This window comes from Plecotus auritus (assembly GCF_963455305.1).
Source record: "Plecotus auritus genome assembly, chromosome: 3".
Taxonomy (NCBI): Eukaryota; Metazoa; Chordata; class Mammalia; order Chiroptera; family Vespertilionidae; genus Plecotus; species Plecotus auritus.
In genome coordinates, this window is record NC_137772.1 from 137,218,525 (window position 1) to 137,226,348 (window position 7,824).

At 39.4% G+C, this 7,824-nt stretch overlaps 1 pseudogene across 1 annotated transcript; it reads left to right on the forward strand.

Annotated features, from left to right (window-relative positions):
• The first annotated feature begins 6,321 nt into the window (after nt 1–6,321).
• Nucleotides 6,322–7,352, forward strand: LOC308244185 (keratin, type I cytoskeletal 18-like; annotated as a pseudogene). The gene has a single exon. The product of its transcript is annotated as a keratin, type I cytoskeletal 18-like (transcript).
• The last annotated feature ends 472 nt before the right edge of the window (nt 7,353–7,824 follow it).

The following is a 7,824-nucleotide window of genomic DNA, read 5'->3' on the forward strand; positions in this document are numbered from 1 at the left end:
GAATTCCCTTACTGAGGAATTTGTTTTTCTATTATGTCCTAAAACTTTGTATTATAAAATATTTAATGCATACAACAAGGTTTAAAATAAATTTTTTAAATTCTAATTTTAGCTATATTAATTTTATGTTCTTATTTGGACAGATTAACATTTTAATGACATTAAGACTTTCTATCTAGGAAAATTATATCTTTACATTCATTTACATCTTACTTTTTAGTATATTTTTTGCATGTTCTTTTCATGTGAAATATATTTCTAGATCACTTATACTCTGTATATGTACTGTATATAGGATAATTATATCTGTCCATTTCTAACTCCATAATATTAATATACTAGTAAAGAAAACTATTAGGCCCAGCTGGCCTGGCTCAGTGGTTGAGTGTTGACCTATGAATCAGGAGATCATGGTTAGATTCCCAGTCAGGGCATATGCCCAGGTTGTGGGCTCAATCCCCTGTGTGGGTGTGCAGGATGCAGCCAATCAATGATTCTCTCTCATCATTGATGTTTCTCTCCCTCTCCCTCTCTCTCTATCCCTTCCTCTCTGAAATCAATAAAAACATATATACAAAAAAAACTATTAGTTTGTCTATAGTTTTCTTGTTTTTTGATACAAATTTTCCCATTAGTCTTAATCAGAATTTTATTATTTTAAAATTTATAGATATATTTTCTCTTTGAATTGTTGCTATAATAATTATAGTTTTAGAAATGTATCTACATGATCATGTTATATTATTCCTTGAATGCTTACATGTATTTAATATGCTAATATTTTATTGAGAACATTTACTTTTAAGTAAACTGGAGGCCCGGTGCATGAAATTCGTGCCGGGGGGGGGGGGGGGCGTGGTGTCCCTTAGCCCAGCCTGCACCCTCTCCAAGTGGGACCCATCGAGGGATGTCCGACTGCCCATTGAGGCCCAATTCCTCTCACAATCCAGGACTGCTGGCTCCCAACTGCTCACCTGCCTGCCTTCCTGATTGCCCCTAACTGCTTCTGCCTGCCAGCCTGATCACCCCCTAACCACTCCCCTGCCAGCCTGATTGATGCCTAACTGCTCCCCTGCCAGCCTGATTGCCCCTAACTGCCCTCCCCTGCAGGCCTGGTCACCCCTAACTGCCCTCCCCTGCAGGCCTGGTCCCTCCCAACTGCCCTTCCCTGCTGGCCATCTTGTGGTGGCCATCTTGTGTCCACATGGGGGCAGTCATCTTTGACCACATGGGGGCAGCCATCTTGTGTGTTGGAGTGATGGTTAATTTGCATATTACTCTTTTATTATATAGGATTTTTAAAAATGTAGTTAGAGTATTCTTGTGCTAGTTTAGTAGACCATCTTGGTAGTTTTTAATCATTTTGGGGGGTCTGGAATATTTTGAATAAGATAGATAAAATGGGGATTAACAAATATACACTTAACATTTAATCTATTTGAGCCTGAGTTCAGAAAGCAAAAGTTCAGATAGAGATACCAAAGTATCTGACCATATTTGGTTTTTAAGGTTTGGATGGTGAATAGTTAGAGTTTCACGACCAAAGGATCTGTTAAAATGTTCTGATTATATTCAACTCCTAAATTGTATACTGAGAGTTGAGATAGTGAGAAATACTATCTGAACTTTGATTTGTTGTTTTGAAGTTTAAATTTTGCAGTAAAACTGATTGGGCCTAGGCCCTTTCTGATGTCAGGTCCTTCATGATACATCAGTTCCTTCTTTGGTGAAGAACAGAAGAAGAGTATTATTGTTTTCACATTGTCTTTTTTTGTATTATTTTTGCATTCTATATGTCCTTACTTATTTGTATGTGCTTGATCCATCAAATTCTAATACAAAATTCCCCACAATAACTTGTGATTTCGATCATCATCATATCTATCTTTGTCAGAGTTTTGCCTTTATAGCTTTTACTGCTATCGTTTTTGGTGTATAGACATTCATTAATTATACTTATAGATCTCATAATATGCCTCTTTCCCCTGCTTAATGGTCTTGATTTTGAATTCTTATCTGATTTTGATTCTGCCATTTCTGCTTTCTGTTTGCACACATTTGTCTGGTGTAATTCTCCATATGCCTGTATTTTCAAACCTTCTTTGTCATTCTGTTTTAGGTGTGTTACTTGACTATAGCACTGGGATGATATATCTGTTAGATTAACTGTGGTTGGAAGTAATGTGCACTGGCTTCAAAAATAAAGGGGCATGTATTTGCAGGATAGGTTTAGTTTCAACATGGCTTGTTTCAGTGCTGCTGTTTGGTTTCTCTCAGTTCTTTCAGTTCTGTGTTCCTTTCTGTGTTGAGTTGCTTCTTTCAGGGAAGCAAAATGGCCACAGAGGATCAAGGCCATCCTAGTGTTTATACTTTACAGTCCAGGAAAAGAAAGAGTGCCTCTTCTGAAAACCTTGAAAATTCTTTAATCACCTGCCAAACCCTAAAAAAAAAAAAAAATCACTGTGACCAAGTGGTGTGCCATACCCATCAGGGCCTGTGTTATTCATTCTTGAACCAGTTGCTTTGGTGAGATTGGTATTATACTAAATAGTGAGTTTGAGTGAATTAAGGTTCAGGCCTAAAACTGAAGTTTGAGATTCATTCCCACCCAAGCTAATGTGCCATTATTTAAGATAACAGAGTAAGGAATATAAATATTATGAAGAAATTAACACAATTCTCATTATGGAATAATAATATAATTCTTCATCTTTAAAAGCTAAGTGGATCAACTGATAAAACATACCAGAAATAATAAGTAAGGTTACAGTTACAATATTAACTTTAACAATGGTAAAAACCAATTGTTTTCCTATAACAGAGAATAACCAATTAGAAAACATAATTGAAGGAAATATTTTATTTATAAAAATTATAAAATATATTGAGTAAATTTATTAAGAAATATGCAGCATTTATATAAAATATGTGTACTTTAACAGAGAGATTTAAGATGTCTCTAGCTAGAGAAACTCAACATTGTAACATTGTCTATTTGCTTTAAAATACTCTCCAAAATTTATGTGATTCTAATCAAAGTCACAATGAGATTTCTTTTCTGGGTATAAATTGGGGAAAGGAGGTATTCTCAGTTGAGACAAAGGATTTTAAAGTCCATCTCATAAAATTAATTCTGCTATACTAGCCAGGAAATAATAACAAAAAAGGCAGGTATAATGGGCCTGTGTAGAAGAAGGAAGCCTTTTCTCCTTTTCTCGCCAGATATAGAAACATAACATAAAGTTACAGTAAATTAAAAAAAAATAAGCATTAGTGCAAAAATAAAGAAAACAGTAAAACAGAATAGAAAATCCAGAAAAAGACAAAATAATATACTCGTGACTTTGCACATTAGTGAAAAGTGTGTGTGTATGTGTATAAAATCCAAGAGAATATGTAAATTATTCAGCATATAGCTAGGCAATAGTTATTTGGGGGGAAAAATATAGAGCCAAATCCTGATCTCATAGTTCATAGGAAAATCAATACCAGCTACTAGTAGTATAAGTTGAAGTAGAGCAGGCCTTTCTGTGAATGATGGGGAAAAAAACAATCAAGAACTATGACTAAATAAACATTTTAAATTTATGTATGTGAAAACATATTAGTAAACAATCATTTTCTTTCTGCTAAGAAAATGACAAAATCTGGACAAAATTTCACCACTGACGTCACTAGAGAGCCAATAATCAAAGAAAGAAGGAAATCCGGAGAAAAGAGCTTTGCATTTGGGACTGCTTTTCCCCTGGAGGCATTTGTTCACAAGTTTTAGGTTGGGATTCCAAACTGTAAGGCTACTAGAGGCCCCAGGCATGAAATTCATGCAACCGCTGGGCCCTTTCAGCCCCCCGCTGCTTCCTCCTCCAGGTGGGTCCTTCTGCTGTTCGGTCTAATTAGCATTTTATATAGGATGCTCCATGCGTAAGTGTGGTCCTAAAATAGATCTTCCCCGAAGGGACTGAAGCCCAGTTACTGATCATATCATTTAATCATTGAACTGGGATAATCCAGGATTGCGGATGTCCTTAGCCACCTGTCAGAAGCAAACAAAAATCCTCTTTGAAGGAAGGTTACATTCTAGTCTCAAATGATAGCTTACCACTTTTCATATACAATATCTGACACTGAGTGAAAGATAACCAGACATATGTGAAGTCAAGACAGCTTGCTCGCTCGCAGCCGGCGTGCATCCAATTTAGTCCCTACTGGTTCAGTTAGAGGGTGCAGAGGTGCTGCGGCAAGGGAGGCGGAGTCATGACTGTGGGAGGGGAGGCAAGGTTCAGTCTTTAAAAATACAGCATAAAATGGCTTCAAAAAGAGCTCTTGTCATCCTGGCTAAAGGAGCAGAAGAGATGGAGACGGTTATCCCTGTAGATGTCATGAGATGAGCTGGAATTAAGGTCACCGTTGCGGGTTTGGTTGGAAAGGTCCCGTACAGTGCAGCCGAGATGTTGTCATCTGTCCTGAAGCCAGCCTGGAAGATGCAAAAAAGAGGGACCTTATGATACAGTGGTTCTGCTGGGAGGTAATTTGCACAGCATTTATGTGAGTCTGCTGCTGCGAAGGAGATCCTGAAGGAGCAGCCCAGCAGGAAGCGCCTCGTCCCGGCCACCTGTGCAGATTCTACGGCTCTGTTGGTCATGAAATAGCTTTTGGAACCAAAGTTACAAAACACTCACTGGCTAAAGAAAAAATGGTGAATGGAAATCACTAAGCTACTCAGAGAATCGCGTGGAGAAGGACTGCCTGATCCTCACGACTGGCGGCCGGGACCAGCTTCTAGTTCGCCCTGTGATTGTGGAGCGCTAGCAGGCAAAGGCCCCGCTGGTGCTGAGAGACTTGCCACAGCCCTGGGAGGGTTAGGAGCTGATTTCCCCCCTCTCTCCCTGTGTTTCTCCCGCTGTGCTGGGAAGCTGAGGCACTGCCCCTGGGAAGTGGGGTGCGAGGCCTCCTCAGATTCCCCCCCCACACCTGTGTCCCCACATTTCTGAACCTCGCAAGAAAAGAAATCAAGAGAGTGTATTGGAAAATCAAAAAAAAGAAGCAACAAACAGTATAAGGAACTCATCACATGGATGTTTTTCACACATGGATGGATTTTAAATTACATATGAAAAATGTAGCTGAGATAAGACAACTTTAACAGATAACAGTATACTATAAAAAGATACAAAATGGACATTCTAGAACAAATAAGTATATAACTAAAATCAGGAACCCAGTGGACAGATTTATCATGAGGCTAGACACATTGAAGAGAGAATTAGTGAACTGGAAGATAAATATAAAAATAATATATACAGAATGAAGCACAAAAAGATGAAAAGACTGAAACACATGCAGAGGAAACAATGTGAGAGACAGGGGAATAATTGAGAAGCTCTAAACCTGTATATTAATAGAGTCCCCCCAAAAAGAAAAGAAAGATAATAAGTGAGAAATGATATTTGAAGTAACAATGAATGATATTTTCTTTAAAAAAAGTCTGTGAACCCAAGCTGGATAAATACAAAGAAAACCACACTAAGGAGTATAAATATTATAAAGAAATAAATATTATAAAGACACAATGACAGAGAAAGCATTATGTAACCAGCTAGAGAAAAAAAGAAAACTTAGACCATCAAAGCAGCAACAATGAAACATAGCTGACTTCCCTACAGGGGAAAAAAAAAAAAAGCCTGAAGACAATGAAACGATGTATTAAAAATGCTGGGAAAACACCTGCAAAAGGTTTCTATAAGCCGAAAAATTATTTTTCAAAAATGAGCTTGAAAAAAGGTATTCTCCAGTAAATGCAGGAAAGTTTTTCACCCACATACCATACAGGAGGAAATACTTTCCAGCTGTATGAGCATGGGAGAAGAAAATTATTCTACATGGAAATCCAAAGGCACAGGACAGATTTAAGAATATCAAATAAAGTAATTATTCAATTTTGATATAAAACTATAATAATATTATCTTGTGGGGCTAACATATTACAAATGAGTTAAGAGGATACATTAATGGAAAGATAAAATGAAATAAAAAAGCAGATAAAAGCAGTTAAAGGGTTCTAAGGTTTTTGCATTGTCTGAGAATAGGTTATACTTATTTGTCTTAGACTGCAAGAAGTCATCTTTGCATACTGTGATCTCTAGGGTAAGAAATAATAATAAGAGAATGTATAGCTACCAAGTTAATAGCAGGAGGAAATGGAATTGTACAAAATAATTAAACAAACGAAAGAAAAGACGTATACTAGTAACTTGAGTCAAGGACCTGGCACTCTGCTGCTTTAACCTGAGTCTAGGCTTCTCACCTTCCTCCCTGAAGAACATGAGCTTCAGCATCCCCTCCAGCTTCTCCGCAAACTACCAGACCCTGGGCTCTGTGCAGTATAGCCCAGCCACTGGGCCGGCTGGCCAGCAACTCAGCCAGTGTCTATGCAGGTGCCGGGGGCTTCGGCTCCCCGATCTCCGTGCCCCACTCCACCAGTGTGGGGGTGGCTGAGGGTCTGGGCCTGGTTAGGGGGGTGGCCAGGGGTCTAGCGGGTATAATAGGGAGCATCTAGAGCGAGAAGGAGACTATGCAATGGCTGAATGACCACCTGGCCTCCTACCTGGAGAGGGCTAGAAGCCTAGAGGCTGATAATCAGAGACTGGAGAGTGAAATCCAAGAACACCTGAAGAAGAAGGAGGGACTTAGGTCAGAGACTGAGGGCATTATTTCAAGACCATCGAGGACCCAAGGGCTCAGATCTTTGCAAGTTCTGTGGACAATGCCCGCAGCATTCTACAGATTGACAATGGCCATCTTGCTGCTGATGACTTCAGAGTCAAGTATGAGACGGAGCTGGCCATGCACCAGCCTGTGGAGAGTGACACCAATGGGCTCCGAAAGGTCACTGATAACACCAGAGTCACTCAGTTACAGCTGGAGACAGAGATCGAGGCTCTCAAGGAGCGGCTGCTCTTCGTGAAGAGGAGGAAGTAAATGGTCTACACAACCAAACTGCCAACTCTGGGTTGACTGAGTTGGATGCCCCCAAATCTCAGGACGTCAGCAAGATCATGGCAGACATCTGGGCCCAGGATGACGCGCTGGCTCAGAAGAACCGAGAGGCGATAGACAAGTACTGGTCCCAGTAGATTGAGGAGAGCACCACAGTGGTCACCTCGCAGACCGCTGAGATAGGAGCTGCTGAGATGACACTCACGGAGCTGAGACATAGGGTCCTGTCCTTGGAGATCGGCCTGGACTGGATGAGAAAGCTGAAGGACAGTTTGGAGAACAGCCTGAGGGAGGTGGAGATGTGCTATGCCATGCAGTGGAACAGCCTGCCTCGCTACTTCGGGCAGTGGGCCTAGTGGGAGCAAATGGGCTGGTAAATGTGGAGCATGGGAGATTTGTAAAACTAGTGGGAGATAATATATGTTTGGAAAGATGGGGCATGTTTAGGGGAAACCTGTAATTTATTTACAGTGGATAATATATGTCATAGATTTAGTTATGACCATAATTAATGAAAGTTGGTATATCTGTACTTAATGGTTGTGAAAAATAAGAATTTAAAACTTGTCCTTATCAACTCCACTAACAACCTTTAGATGATTGGAATAAGTTTATTTTATTATCTACTATGTGTTTTTTTTTTCTTTTTTGAGTTCTTTCTTTCCGTTTATTTACTTATTTATTTATTTGTTTTTAGTTGGGGTGACATTAGTTCACAAAACCACACATGTTTCAAGTGTACAACTCAATAAAAGATCATACTATAACTATTAAACTTTCCTTAACCAACCTCAAATAAGTGATTAGGAAACTGGGCCCTGCAGAAAT